The sequence below is a fragment of the Schistocerca americana genome, chromosome 3 (assembly GCF_021461395.2).
Source record: "Schistocerca americana isolate TAMUIC-IGC-003095 chromosome 3, iqSchAmer2.1, whole genome shotgun sequence".
Lineage (NCBI taxonomy): Eukaryota > Metazoa > Arthropoda > Insecta > Orthoptera > Acrididae > Schistocerca > Schistocerca americana.
The window spans coordinates 609,152,586-609,168,597 of record NC_060121.1 but is presented as its reverse complement, the minus strand read 5'-3'; the positions used below and the strand labels follow the sequence as shown (position 1 = coordinate 609,168,597).

The window sequence follows — 16,012 nt, the reverse complement described above, 5'->3', positions numbered from 1 at the left end:
TTCGCTAGAAAAGCTATAAGTTAGGAAGAGCATCAGTGAAAGTAACGGAGAGTATGTGGCGCTCAACAGCGTTTTTATTAGGGTTGTAGAAAGAACTGTATCGACACTGAAAAACGAATCATAGCTACACTGACAGAGCTGTCCCACCCGCTTATAGACTGAATCGTCTGTGTTGGAAGCGGAACGCGAATATTGTTCCTCTCCAGTGTCAGAATCCACCTGTCGTATGGAAAGCGCTTACGAAAAAGCTTTCCCATGATAGCGGATTGTGTTTCTTGTGATATCTGCGCTTGTTAAAGTGGGAATAGAGAAAGCAGTAGCAGAAAATTAAAGCAGTTATCTGGCAAGACTAGCTGAATAAATTGTGGAACTGCTCGAAAATGTGATAATCAAGAAAAATATTTAAGAACTGCGGTTCTGTTGTTCACCAGCGCAGCCACCTGCACCAATACCAGATTCTGAAGAGTGAGACTTCCCTTTCACAAGTCACGGAAACTCTTCTGGTTATTAAATCTACAATTACAATGGCTTCACATCGGTCAATGGTTTGAAGTTTTTGTTTATGCGTCGTTATTACTGCACAACATCTTATAAGTACTATACTCTAGTAATACTAAAGTTCGATGTGAAATTCTTGCTTGGTTTTCGAGAAATTATTATGACGGCAGAAGAATCAAAATGTGTGGATAGCTAAAAGAACATTGCACTTGCTGTTTGCAACGGGGATGGGCGAATGGATTGACTCTCACGTTCCCCCGATTTAAACCACACCGGCGCTGTGCGAAATGCGATGGCACACGTACTGCGGCACGTCCACATGTACTAGCGACCATCAAGTAGCTGTCATCCACTCTGGTGGAGGAATGAAACGCCCCACCACGTGAACTTCATACCGGCTTTGTGACCACAATGGGAGCACGTCGCTGAGTATACAACGGACCATCATAAATCCTGGTGACTGTCTTTGAATAACAGTATTACTTAAAGTAAATATTTTTTTAGTCACATTCTGCATTATCTGCAGTAGCTCTTTCTTTGATTACATGCTCTAAGTTTCATCGACCTTTGTTACTTGGCACTGACACAGCATGGGAATTTTTTTCCCCCATAAGTTTAGCACACCAGTGTAGTCTGTTCAGGTAACACGTGGCACTGAGCCAGATTTGAATCGACTCTTCGGTCTGCTAGACAGGGCAGCTCGTGTACAATTTTCAACCAGTTTTCCACACTAGTATCGGCCAATACAATGCTATTTCTCCTTGTTTGCTGAAGTGAAAACCAAAACAAAAATCAAGAAACGAAATTAAAACACCTACAGCCACTAACGAAAATTCACCAGATTTACAGATAGCACACGAAACTTATGTGTGTAACTCCCAACTTATTAAAATGTAATTGCACCAGTGTGCCTTTCTCGACATAATAAATTAGGCTTGAGCAAGTAATGCAGTGACAACATTGCCTGAATGTCTTGACACTTTTTAGATCAGTCTTTACAAAAGTTTTTCCAAAACACAATATCCTCTGCATCTGCATGTCTGTATTGTGCTAGTTATTTCCAGACTGCTCAGCAGCGTGACCAGCACCCAACTCTCTCACTTACTTCTCTCTGAATGCTCCACTGGAAACGACTATGCTAGTGACAACCAAAGATCACATTGCTCGTGCTCTGAACATCTGTGGCGCAACACATCGACTGTTGAAGACTTCTGACTGAAAAATAACCGGTGTACAGATATCAATTATGAGACATCGAATGAAAAGAGAACTCACATCACTTTCATTGAATACCGAAATTGAACTAGAAACTTTCCAACATGAGGTGCAGAAGTTCAACGGAAATACTGGGAAATCTGACCTGGCAAAAGTTTGACGAGAGACGTCAAGAATTACAGGAAACTGCACAAACAGTATTTCAAGAAATAGTATGGAGGAATCTACGAGGATAATCCCAATAGTAAGGTCTCCTATTTTTTTTATAAGTACAGAACTCTGTTTGGCAGTTGGTCACACTGTTATGAAGAGTGCTTCACGCGCTGTGTGTAAACATGCGCACGCCGCGCTGAGGCGCTCAGCCTTGACTTGGCAGCCGTTGAAAATGGAGCTCCCGTTGGATGTTACCACCAAGTGAGAACTGCGCACAGTTATTCGGTCTTTGAACGCAAAGGGCACTGCGCCGATTGAAATCCATCGTCAATTGACGGAAGTGTATGGTGAGTCGTGGATGGATGTCAAAAATGTTTGTAAGTGGTGTAGTGAGTTTGCAGCTGGTCGGACAGAAATTCACGACGAACGAAGGAGCGTGAGACCGTCAGTTTCTGAGGAGACAGTGTTGAAGGTTGAGCAAAGCATGCGTGAAGATCGGCGCATCACCCTGGATGATCTCTGCACGTTGGTTCCGGAGGTTTCCCGAAGCACCGCTCACAGAATTTTAACGGAAACATTGAACTACCGGAAGGTGTGCGCAAGATGGGTGCCATGAATGCTGACTGAGGACCACATGCGGCAACGAGTTGATGCTTCCCCCGCATTTCTTCACCGCCTTGCAGCCGAACAGGACAACTTTCTGGACTCAATTGTCACGGGTGACCAAACCTGGGCATACCACTCTACACCTGAGACCAAGCAACAATCACGCCAGTCGCGGCATCCTTCTTCGCCAAAGCCGCCGAAATTCAAACAAACACAGACTGCCGGTAAAGTCATGACAACCGTTTTTGGGGATCGGAAAGGGGGTATTGTTGGTCGACTTTACGCCCACTGGGACCACAATTATCGCTGACAGGTACTGTGAGACTCTGAAAAAACTCAAACGGGCAATTCAGAAACGGAGAAGAGGAATGTTGAGCAGGGCGTACACGTTCTCCATGACAACGGTCGCCCACACATCGCTCGGCAAACCGTTGCTCCCCTGCAACAGTTTCAGTGGAACATAATCACCCACCCATCCTATAGCCCTGACTTGGCGCCCAGTGACTATCACCTGTTCCCTAAGTTAAAAGAACATTTCGCCGGAGAGCGATTCAGCTCCGACGACGAGGTGAAGGAAGAGGTTCATAACTTTCTGAACAGCATGTTGATGAGCTGGTATGACATGGGCATGTCAAAACTGCCACAGCGTCCACAAAAATGCATCGACAGAATGGTGATTAAGTCGAAAAATAGCTAAATGTTCAAGCTGTAAATTGATGTAAATCATTGTAGAAATAAACGGGTCTAGGTGCTTGTAAAAAAAATAGGAGACCTTACTTTTGGGATTACCCTCGTAGAAATATACTACAGAACTGATATTGAAGACTGAAAGAATTTTCTACAGCGTTCAGTCCTGTTTCCACGGAAACTTTAGATTACTGCATGCTTAGAGGAATTTCAGCTGTTTCCTTTTGCGCACTTCATGTGTGTATGGAAGACAGCAGGACTTACCCTCTGACACGCATTTCGTCGTTTGCAGAGTATGAAAGTAGATGTAAACAACATCTAATAGCCAAGAATCATTAGATACCATAGTATTGGTATGGACATAAACAACATACAATCATATCTGTTTTATAACTGATGTCTCTTATCCATTAACTTTAAACCACACCAAGCACAAAGTCATTTCCTTCCTGCTTGTGTGAATGGAACACAACAGGACGCACGGTCTGCGATGCAATAATGTCCGTTTGCAAAGTATCGATATGAACGCAGGTGTATACGACATGTAATAGCCAAGAATCATCAGGTACAATGGTCACCTTCGGAAGCTTGCGGCGTCAGCGTGGCTGGATGCCAGCCGAGTGGGCCCAGGTTTGATCTCCCAGCCGGGTTGGAAATTTTCTCCGCTCGGGGTCCGCATGTCGTCATCATCACCTCATCATCAGCGGCACGGAACTCACCTAAATGGCGTGAACTAAAAAGTCTAGCTCTCAGAGACGGCGAGTCGCCTTATGAAAGATAGTATGGTATTTGCTAAGAAAAAAATGGTAATGGTCGTACACAATGTACAATTGTATCCGCGTTGCAACTGATACCTTTTATACAGTTACCACTCATAATACCTGCTGGGTTTTGCTTTGTTCCGAAAGAAGCTACAGCTGTTTGGATGACGAAGGCCTTACGCTCTTTAGTCCCTGTCATTTCAATTGGCACGGCCCTTCAAGCTTTGTCAATTTTTTTATGTAGCTGCCGCGGGACAGAAAATGTCATCATTACTGTCCCTCGCAGAGCTACTGTAATAGCTGTATTACGACAGACAACAACCGATACAACAGGGGAAAACTACACGCAAGCACGCCAGAAAAACCCGCGAGCCTAACGCCGCTGGTCACCCGGCGAGTTGCTGCTTCAGCCGCCAGGTGTCTCTGGCGTCTCGTCGGCAGCTTCTGGCGCGACAGCGGCGTGGCCAGCCGGCCAGTGCGAACTAACCTCCTGCCGGCGGTCTGCGACCGGAGGACCCAGCCAACCTGCGGGTGCGCGGCGCCACGCTTTGAAACCTGCGTGCCCCGGCCCGAGGTAGGTCACCAGCGAATCTTAAAAGTAACAACCAAGCGTACAGATAACTTCACGGTTAAGTAAGTGACTGAATCATTTTAGCACCTAGCCATTAAATAGTTCGAAGTAAACTGTGTGATGTACACTCGTAGAAATATTTCGCGAATTTTCTCCAGGTGACTGAGGCGCTCTAAGTTAGTATTATATTATCTTAAGATCGAACACCGTAATAGTGATGAGATCCATTTTTAAATTTATTTGGTTACTGAAGGTCTTATTTTAAAATTATACGAATTCTTATTTTTATTTGATTTCACAGTCTAATATGAGTCCTGTCTATTACTCACTAAATTAGTTTCGCACTTATAATGGATCATAATATCATTTTAAAACTAATTTTTATTATTTAAGAAATTTTACAATAATTTCACAAAATGAAACTCAATGATCATGCACCAGTATTGTGTTATTGAAACCTTCCTTTATTATTATTATTATTATTATTGGAGTACAAACATATTTTAGTTGTTATATGAACACATTTATAGCAAATATAAAACTGAATATAAACTAGTGTCACATTAATCTACTCAGGAGCAAAAGAGGATAATACCAGATTATATGAACAAAAAAACGCTTTATTCACTTAATTTTCTTGCTTATTACAGGTCACGTAACATATTCAATATTTTGAAAGCAGTAATACGTTGAGGTAGTGAAGACTTCTGGTCTTTGATTTTGGGGAAGCTAAAGTATTAGTCTTTGGCTAGGTTTGACCTTTTTGCTGTCTGTAAGCTGTTGTAACACGTCAGTTCGCAGCTGCAAGCTTACCTCGTCCGTGTGACTGCGCCCGGGGCCTTTCATTTGCATCTTTTAGCCGTCCACGTTACGTTCTTAGCACGATTTGCAGATGTGTTTATGTCAACGTTTTCGTCGCCCAGAGCTAAACTGTCGTCCTCCAGCATCTTGGATAAAAAAAGAAATAAAAGGAACATCTACCGTCGATCACCAAGGTTCACTAATGAAAACACTGCGGCAACAACCATAGTGCTCCAAAATCAATAGCAAACACACTGAAACTGAGCATTCAAGTATGTTAATTTAAACTTGGCTTAGCTAACTCAGAATCAAAATATTTCCACTGTTACTGTTAGTATGATGCGATGAGACACCTGTGCCAGTAGGCCCTGGAAATGCAACATTTTTCTTTGCATACGTATGTTACAACAGTCAATATTTCTATGACTAACCTCTTTCTTCCCTAAAGCATCGGCGAGCTGTAGGACAAAGACTTTAAGCTGTACGAACGGAACATAAAATGGCTTACCACTTTTCCCATATATATGTGTGTATCAACTACAAGTAGAGAGACCTTGTTTAGATTTTTTACAGCAAAAAAGTATTCCAATTTGCATAACAGGCAATAAAACTTAACAATTCAGTACAAAAACCCGATTTTATGCCTTGGATGGCTGGAACTAGAACTGAAATCCAGTTCTCACGGGTACGATCTATTGTCTTACCCATTGCTCCATCTCGGTGACGTAACAACAGACGGAATACTAGGATGATCTTATTCAAGGACCCGTCTGAGCATTTGCCTGGGCTGAGTAACTGCGGGAGGCATAATCTACACTGCTGGAAGATTTCATGTTCCTCAATGGTAAACGAAAAATAAGGGCTTCGCATGTCTCAGAAATAGAGTTGGTATGTCTATACGAATCAACCCTATCGAGAAAAGAGATGACTGCAATTTCAAGTGGAAATGTGTTACAAGAATAACCTTTGAGCTTCGATTATAAGTAACTCAACAGAGCAAGTAGATTATTAGGATTGTCAGCAAATGACGTCATGCATTTAGTCCTTAATGAGACTGAGTAAAACAGAGTCGCATAGTTAGGAAGTACTTTGGTTTTGACTGAGAGAGAAGATTTGGTATCAGGTAGTTGTAAAAAAGAAAAAGAATACTTTTACCATCCAATCAAATATGTAGCTTCGAAAGGCATGCTACACATTATCCAAAAAGATCTGTAAACATCTAAGCCGTTTTTAGCAAATGTCCATTATTTCAGTTTGTCATAGGTGACTGGGCAAGAAACTAAATGTTAAGAAGTTTACATAGTTGAAAATGGGCTTATAAATCGAAACCTAATAATAAAGTTGTAAAACAAAGCAAAAAAGCATTTCGCGTAGTCGATACCACACATGTCATACTTATTTATTTTTTGAGTTTTAGTACTTGCAGGACAGGAAAAATGTAGTACTTGCTACGAATTTATCCACTTTGTTGTAAAGGATTAGTGTGTAAAAGGGAAAAGGAATAGTAAGACAACTTTAGGAGAAGGTATTGATTAGGCTACGGAATCATAGTAACTACTTCAACTACTTCTCTGCCTCCATTACTGATTATAAAACTTAGTGTTTTTACCACTGCCTCTTTTCTCCCCTCGTCTCTCTCACTCTACCATCCACCCTTCCCCCCCCCCTCCACCTCCCCCCTTTCTCTCTCTCTCTCTCTCTCTCTCTCTCTCTCTCTCTCTCTCTCTCTCTCTCTCTCTCTCTCTCTCTCTCTCTCTCTCCCCCCCCCCCTCCCGCTCTCTGTCTCTCTCTCTCTCCCTCTCTTTCTCTCTCCTGCATCCCAGTAGTTATGTCTGTTCTTGTGATCCTGTATACATCTCGGGAGATGATAGAACAATAAAGTTGACTTCGACAGAAGGGTGGATTTACAACATTGCCATCAGTAATAATTTATACTTTCTTTATCTGTAATCTAAAAAAATGGTTCAAATGGTTCTGAGCACTATGGGACTTAACATCTTAGGTCATCAGTCCCCTAGAACTTAGAACTACTTAAACCTAACTAACCTAAGCACATCACACACATCCATGCCCGAGGTAGGATTCGAACCTGCGACCGTAGCAGTCCCGCGGTTCCGGACTGCAGCGCCTAGAACCGCACCGCCACCGCGGCCGGCATCCGTAATCTCCCTGCAGTTTTAGTTCGTAAATAATTTCTTGAGTACAACTTATGGTATAATATTTAGCTCCAACGCAGTAAAAAAGGGGCTTATTCGATCAGTTCTCAGTGAAACGTCGGAAACCCATTATCTATTCGCCAAAGTCTTGAAAGAGTTGCACGTGTAACGTGTTCGATTTCATGTGACTTTGTTGTCAAGACTGCTTCGATCCAATAGTTCGCAATTCCATATTACCTAGTAAAATAAATTCTTGTAGCCCTTAGGTTTCGTTCTGAAGATGAAAGATTCGCCCATCAGTTTGTATTTGCGTGCCAGGAGGTGTATTTGTTGATCATATTTTCCTAAAATATGAAACATTGCTGTTCCCATTTTAAATAAAAAAGAGGAAAATGTTTCACTTATCTTCGAATATTGCGAGGTTCTGTAAGAAGGTCCAAATAGAAGGGACTCCCAGCCTTAAATTCCGGTGTGCTGTACGTAACCGGCACAATGAACAAGTTTCCTCTTCCGCGGAGAACTACCGCCATTGTGTGTCACATTCAGGGGGACGGCAGTTCTGATCACAGAGCGGCCACCCTGACTTGTTTTCTGTCGTTTCGTTTCCCCAGATGACTTAAGGGAAATGTCGGGATTACAGCTTTGGACCGGACACGGCTGATTAACTTTCTCATCCTACACCAACCTAAAACTCCATCTGTAATGACTTCGTTGTCGATGAGCCGCAAAACTCTTATGCTCCTGGGTAGGTGCAGTGCGGTTGGGCAATTACTACAAACTTTATCAGCTTTATCTGCTTCTCAGTAATTACACATCAGTCTTCGAACAGAACATTCCTATAAGAACATGACGCTTGAGTTACATTCTGAATTCATTTCTCCAAACTCATATAGGAAGGAGGGCAAGTTCTTATGTGCTACAAGTACTCGACCAGAATGACTTGCCCAATTACGTCTGAGATGCAGCTATTTCCCCAGTTCCAAAGTTAACAAATTTCTTCATCTCTCGGCTTTATTTCTCACTGAGCCCCCACGCACCATAATATTATGCAGACTTTGTTAGTGGAAGTCTTAGCTGTAACTCCAGTACTTCTTCGTCTTTCCTTTCCTGTTTTGTCTCTTTTCCCTTCCTTGATGTTTGCATGCTTTAATTTTTCCTGGTGATTGGTATAACGTACATTTAGCCTCATACTGCTTAATGCTTGCGAGACAGAGAGGTAAGCCACGCCCGGTTGGAATCCAAGGAATGGATTAATATCCACTGAAGACATAAAGTCTGTAAATGAGTCCGTGATAGTGTTATGGTACTTTATTTGTAAATCATCAGTTTCGTCCACTGTCATCTTTAAATCTGCTGCAAATAGAAAACCGGTGGTGTAACCAACTAAGTTTAGTTAGGTGAAGAAAAATCTACAACAGGCCAGGTGGGGATTTTGCTTCAGCTAATTAAACTTCATTCGTCACACCACTGTTTTTCTGTTTGTAAGACATCTGAAAATGAGAATGGAAGAAAACAGTAATTGTGAATTGTGAGATTTAGATGATTAAGACAAATCTTTTCGAATAAAGGATTAATATCCGTTGGTCTGGAACAGTCACCAGCCTGTGTGTGGATCTAAGGCGGTTTCCCGAGTTCATCTATGTACTGTTTATTCGAAACGCTCTTTTTTTTCCTACTGTCTTCTGTAGGAAAGAGGGTTTGTGGCTAAGTTCAACTTATAAGCTGACTCCAGTAGAGAAACAGTCCTAAATGGTACCATCCGACGCACATCACAACGTAACCATTCCTTCGGGTAACTGACGACTAGAGCGACATAAGGGGCATTGCCTACAGAATTAATAGACTGATCGAAAAGCAGTGGATGAGTGGCCTCCCATTATTATAAATCGCTGAAACTGACGAAAATGGCTCAAAATAGTCTCTGCGGTATCAAATGACTGCGTACTTTAATGTAAAGGTAAAATTGTAACGTCCGTGGTACAATCCCTTGACAGGATTATTAATCTGTCTATAAATAAGGTACAATCTTTCTTCCCCACGGCACTGGGAGGGGGCGGGCGGCGAACCCAGCGCCACGGCCACCTTTTACCCCAGGGAAAGACCCCCGGTACTCGTTTGAGTGGACCTGTGGCCGTCTTGGAGGGACTGCAACGGGGAAACCACCCCGCCCGTATCCCTAGATTTAACTCGCTATCTCTAAGACGGAGTCCAGTGCTCTATCACGGCCATGCTCTAAAGTACTGCTATTAATAGTTACCAAAAGGTACGCATGAAAACTGAAATGATTCTCACTCTTATTCTACGCAACAGAATACCCAAATCTGGCGAGGGAATATAATCGAATAAACATAAAGAATGAGACGTAAGGGATCTGACGACATCCGAAGTTCTGTGTAGTAGAAAGTTACTGCGTTGCCCCAGACTTAATAGTTACGCGGCCTTACAGCGAGAGACGGAATATCGGATACAGTTCGAGTGGGTTGTTTAGAAACTCACACGGTCCTGGCGGCTGAGTCACGAGTGGTGTTCCCAGGTTGTCTGTGGGCCCAGTCGCTGCCCTAGGCGCCGCCGCGCCCTTATGACCTACAAAGAGGACCGGTCTGCGCACATCCAGCCGCCGGCAAGCCAAATGTAAGCAGAAAGTAAAAGTCTCCAAGGACGGGAGGTGACCTACTGCTGCTGCTGCTGCCGCCCCAACATCTAGCAGACTCGCTGCCGCTTACGTAACTGCAAATAACTGCCCGGCATGTGAAAGATAGAGAGAGTGAGAGCGAGACACAGGTACCCGAAGGCGAAGGCTTAACAACGTTATAGCACACGGGACACCGTAGCGTACGTACAAGGTGTGGCTGCAAAATAACGTGTCTATTGCTGTGGAACATCTTGTGTATATGTACTGACGAGTTGCAGTCAAGTCTTCGAAGGAAGTACTTGGGAATTCACGACAGCCAGAAGCAGATGTCCGCTGTATGTCAACATCGACAACTTTTGAGAAGCACATAAGGGGCATGAAGGTGGCATATTCAATTTCCGAAACTTATAGCGAAAATAAAATAACTTCTCATTTTGCACTGATGTTTGGCTTATTTCCTTGTTAAATATCAAGCTAGTAACATTGATTAATAATTTGACCTTCTGGAACCCAGTGAAGATACACGTTTCCATGAATATAAAAAGAAACAAACCACGAATATTTAAAAAAAGTCATCGTCGCTTTGAATCTTGATTTGCTCATTCGAACTTCTTCCGCTCTCGGTAAAATTGGCCTTTCGATGCGGGTCGTAAGTTAGAAACAAAGAAAGATTCGTCATACATCACTTTTTCCGAGAAATTAGGTTCATTTTCAGTGGTAGCCAAAGTGTCACTACGAACACTTAGACTACCTTCTGTTTCTTCGATCGCGAGGATCTTCAATAAGAGTTCCGGACACACTTTTCTCATATTAAATTGACTATTCAAAATTTCCTTAGGTGTTCTTTCTCAATGCTACACTTTCAGCAATCGATTGAGTACCCAACAGATGCTCAGATCGAATCACATTACCGAGGTTTTCGATATTTTCATCTGTTATTATTGTTGAAGGACGTCCCGGCCGTGAGTCATCTTCAACGTCTTCTCGGCCATCTTTCGAATGCTTGAACCACTCAAAAACTCGCTTACGTGATAAAAAGTCTTCGCTATACACTTCTTCTGTAAAGTTTAGGTTTCAGTAGGATTTTTCAAGTTTGATGTGAAACTTCACGACAGTTCGTTGCTCTATTATTAAGCTTATTACTTTTGCGGCAAAACAAAATAACAGCTCTTATACAAATTAAGATAATGGCCATACTAAATTGCTTAAGACACCACAGATGCCTCATTCGACTGAGAAGTGTTTACGATTCAGAGCTATTGGTCGCTCGTCTATGGCGCATGCGTCCTTGCTCGGTGACAGCAATTCCAGTTGCTTTATAGCCACCTAGCTTAGGTTTACTTTACTTTACGCGATCAGGCCCAGAGGACCGCGTGCTCGTACAAGGTTCCTCCTCCACTGGGTTCTGTTTTATAGCCAGCTCTCGTATTATGGTGTGAGGAAAAGTTGCTACATTTGTGGCTTTTTCCCCTGACTTTATTTATTTAAATCGTTCCATAGGACCAAGCAAGTCAAAGGTACTTCTTTATGGAAGGATTTAGTGCATAGATTACGGATTGCCAATTACAAGATTTTTTTAAAAAATAAGTAAACAAGTATTAACAAAATAGGTGTGTGCAACAAGGAAACCTTCCAAATTTTAATTGAATTCTTGCGGTATATCACTCAGTTTTCTTTTTTTTTTTTTCTTTAGTTCTGCCTGAAGCCTATTGAAAATAAACCTGCTGAACAGTGCACAGAAGCATGCCTAGACCTCGGGCATATCGTTTCTCCGTCTAGTGCTCACTGAATGAATGTTGCAGTTTCTTCAGAATGAAACAATATTCTTAACCACAAATCCTATGTTGGATTATCTGTACATGCATGGCAGAGTTAGAATTCTGAGGCGCCTGAATTATGGCCTACACGAAGTTCGCGAACTGACACAGCAAATCAGTCTGAACACCGTCTTTGTGTTAAGAATGCTTTTCGTGAGTGGAGACACCTGCTCCAAAACATAAAACCTTACAAGGTAACTGAGTGAAAATAGACAAAATAAACTTCTACAGGGACAGTGAAGGTATCAGCATTCAGTTCTGCACAAGATCGTGATCGGGGTACATCGATGAAAGCTTCCCATCTGCTCTCAGTCCACACGTCGCCCGATGCAGTTTGCAATACCACTGTACTTTCTTAACATATTATTGAAGTATTTGAGGATCGTCAGGCTTTTCATAATACTAACAAAATTTTACTGATGACAACAACATTACAGAAAAACAAAATTATATATACTAGCACTGTGTCCCCTCAGGTCATCTAAAAAGTAAAAGTTGCAAAGCCATTTGAAATAATTCTCCATGTAGCCCAACCGTTCATTGATAATCATTAATTGTGAACCAGTGAACTGATCTTGGAGATTAAAATAAAAGGCAATCGATACTTGACTACAAAGTACTTCTTACTTGGTTGCAGCACAACTTCAGCTTCTTAAAAATTATTGCTATACACTCACGATATTTATCTACATATTTATTAGGCTTCTTCAGTATTAATTTATCTTTAGCAGGGGCCTAAATTTCGTTAAAAATGCTATTGATAAAACCACGTTTTAAAAATTGTAATTACTTGTTTCTACTTTTTTATATCCACACTCTTATCTCAGTTTCTGTATTTTGGGTAAATTAAGAATCGATATTCTTTTCATCTTTTCCTACAGAGAATTGCACTAGTCACTATGTGCGATGGGGAGAATGGCGAGCCCTCAGCTGGAATCCGCTTAATGCGACGCCACTTTCTTTTTTCGGCCCATTACACAGACTGCGCCTCTATAAGATTTTAAGCCCCACTATTAAAGGAAAAACTCAGTATTGCGTCAAAGATTTGAGCATTCGGTTTTAGGTTTCCTGTGCTTACCCTAAATGCCGGAAGTTTCCTTTGAAACGGACACAATCAATTTGCTTACCCTACCTCCACCAGCCTGAGCCTGTACACTGTCTCTAATGATCTCGTTATCGACGGAGCGTTCAATTCTAATCTTCCTTCATTGCATCACAAACGATATGTTGATATAATAGGTGTCACGGGTGGATTGATAATAAAACCAAAATAGCACACACATTCCAATTATTTTTTTTTAGCTTTCATTATTGAAATGAACAGTTAAGCGGATGCTATACAAAAGAAGAAAATAATACATGTATATACAAGAAAGCTAACGTTGATGTCTCGAGATAAGGTTATTTAAATGTGACTGCGATATTCCAGAGCCTATGTTGTTCAGAAGTACGATGCAGTATTCCTCTGGACATGCGTACAAGTCCGAAGGAACAGGGATGCAGTGACTACAGTTGTTAAGAAATGCATTAAACGTGTTCGCAGTTGCGAATATAGACAACAGTGAGCTGTATAATGGAATGACGACAACGACGGTTTGTGCCCGTCTGGAACTCGAGCCCGGATTTCCCACTTATCGGGAGTGGTCGCCTTTCCAGTAGGCTATAAGAGCACGTTTCGTGGCCAGACTCCAAAGTTCCATATGTCGTGAACGATGTGTGCACAATCTCCACTAGTACATCCATTACATATCTCCCCGTACACGGTAGACATTTTAATTGGAATACGATATTGCAGTGCTTTTGTTGTTCAGAAGTATTGTGCGATGTTCCTCGTGGCGACTACAGCTGTTATGAAGTACATGAAACGTATTCGCAGTTGCACCGTACTTCTGAACAACACAAACAGTGCGATACCGTATTTATCTGCCGACACTGAGCAAGCAACTTTCAATTAAAACGTTTCCCTTGTACATGGACATACACAATGGATGTACGAATGCAGGTTGTAAACACATGCTGGAAACATACAGAAGTTTGGGTAAGGCTGTGAAACGTGCTCGGGTAGCCTAATGGTGAGGCTAATAAGCTTGAAGTCCCGGTTCGTGTCCTGGTCTGGCACAAATTTTTGTTGTCTTCGTTTCATTATAAATATGATGGTTGCACATATTTGCAACTGCAAATACACTTCATATATTATTTAAATGTTGCTTGGCATGGATAACAAACAAAAAAAAAGAAACTGAAGTTAAAAGCCTCTCGCCTTCAACAAGTTCGTGTGACTTTTTAACTCTGTGTCATCAGTATTGTGGTGATGTGGATCTTACAGGTTCTCTTCTCCCTTCGGAGAATTTTCTTTAGGTTCGATTGGTGTTTTATTTCTCCGAAAATGGGTATGAAATTAATTCCTTTCAGCCTCATCGGAAGCTGACAGATTTGGAATAGAGGTAATCACATTTACCAACTCACGTAACTAGATTTCTAAGTATGGCATTCACCCTTTACTTAAGGCAATTTTAATGAAAAACTTGTCTGGTAATTTGACTTTTATGGGTTCCAAGGCAACGTCAGATCTATCCTAAAGGTCTATGATTTGCTAACCACGTAAAGAAGTGCATCTGATTTGTCAAAAGATTTCAGGAAATGAAGCAAACTCTTGATGTGCTAATTTGCCCACAAGGTTTTCTCCACTCTCATGCTTTCTTGTTTGCAGATGCATTTATCTTTTTTTAAAAAATACTGAACAAACCTCCTGTGGTGTACAAACTGATAATCAAGTCTCTCATGCTAAAAGCCATGATGCAGAGGCACAAATACGTCTGAGGTGGAGGTCGCTTCGGGTCACGAACTATCTGTAGTGCCATCAGGTACGACTTCCACTTATGTACCCCACAGGTACAACGGCGAGCGGCGCTGCCTCCTCCTCGAGGCGAATTCTAGCGATCGTAATCAGCTTCGTGAATGTTAAGGAGCTCTGGCCTTCTGGCAGGTAAACAAAGAGTTTGGCAACGCGCTTCTAGAAAGTGTGACAACTACGGCGCCGACAGGTTTACTGAAGACGTCTCTTGCATAAACAGGTCTCTCAACTGGAATCCGCTTAAGTGAATCACCACTTTCTTCTTTTGACCAGTTACACAGACTGCGCCCCTGTAAGATTTCAAGCATGAAGTTTAAAAAAAGAAACGTCAGTATTTCTTCTAGTAAAATGACTATGATTAATCGAGTTAAGAAGTCACTGTTCCCTCACAGGTAGAAGAACACAAGGGAGTGTGACTGAAATTAATGGTAGTTCTGAAAATCTTACATTAAGACACGCCTCCTTCTGCTTCCATATTCAGGACAGATAAGGTTCTGCGTTATGTTTCTAGTACTGGTTATTATGTAGTTTCGATGTAGAAAATGTGTGTGACATGTGGTATGTTCACAAACCTGTAATCGAGGTTTGGAAATTCGGTAAATACGGAGGTTAACGATCCGGTTTTAAAGAATTTACACGTTGTTAACTGGAGACCGCATCAGTGATGTGGTGCCGCTGATATTTTATAACGTTTCGTTTTTGTTGTTACTACAAACATCCGTAGTAAACAGAACGTAATCTGATTTACTATTTATTCGTTGTTGTTGTTGTTGTTGTTGTTGTCTTCAGTCCTGAGACTGGTTGGTTTAATGCTTCTCTCCATGCTACTCTATCCTGTGCAAGCTTCTTCATCTCCCAGTACTTACTGCAGCCTACATCCTTCTGAATCTGCTTTGTGATTTGTTCGTTCACCTGCGAATTAAAAATCCAGCAAGCAGATATTGTAGTACAGGAAAAAGATTAAAAAAATAACAACAAACGTGTCTGTGACACATCGCTGAATAAATGTTTCGTTCTGTGCGTTCTACGTGCATAATCGACCTGAAAAGCCAAGAAATTGGATCTCCAAGAGCTGACTTTGGTTTCCGAGATTGTGCTAATATGCTGCTGTAGCGGAAACCATAGGTGTCAGTTAAAGACACCAGTACCTCTGCTGGGAGCTAGACAATACGTGCTTTACGGGACTCAGCTTCTGCACACAGTGGACATAACCGATTTGCATGTTTCAAACCAATTCTGCGTTTTTGTTTTGCGCCATATT

The 16,012-nt window shown here is 41.8% G+C and overlaps 1 protein-coding gene across 4 annotated transcripts in view; it reads left to right on the top strand.

Annotated features, from left to right (window-relative positions):
- Positions 1-4,382: 4,382 nt before the first annotated feature.
- Positions 4,383-16,012, top strand: part of LOC124605845 — a 93,563-nt gene continuing 81,933 nt past the window's right edge. For 2 of the 4 annotated variants that reach the window (XR_006978684.1, XM_047137776.1), the window contains exon 1: positions 4,383-4,494. The gene's annotated coding sequence lies outside the window, so the exon portion shown is untranslated. Of the gene's footprint in view, positions 4,495-9,981; positions 10,080-16,012 lie in introns of all 4 variants that reach the window. The other 2 variants (XM_047137778.1, XM_047137777.1) reach the window with 2 other exon arrangements.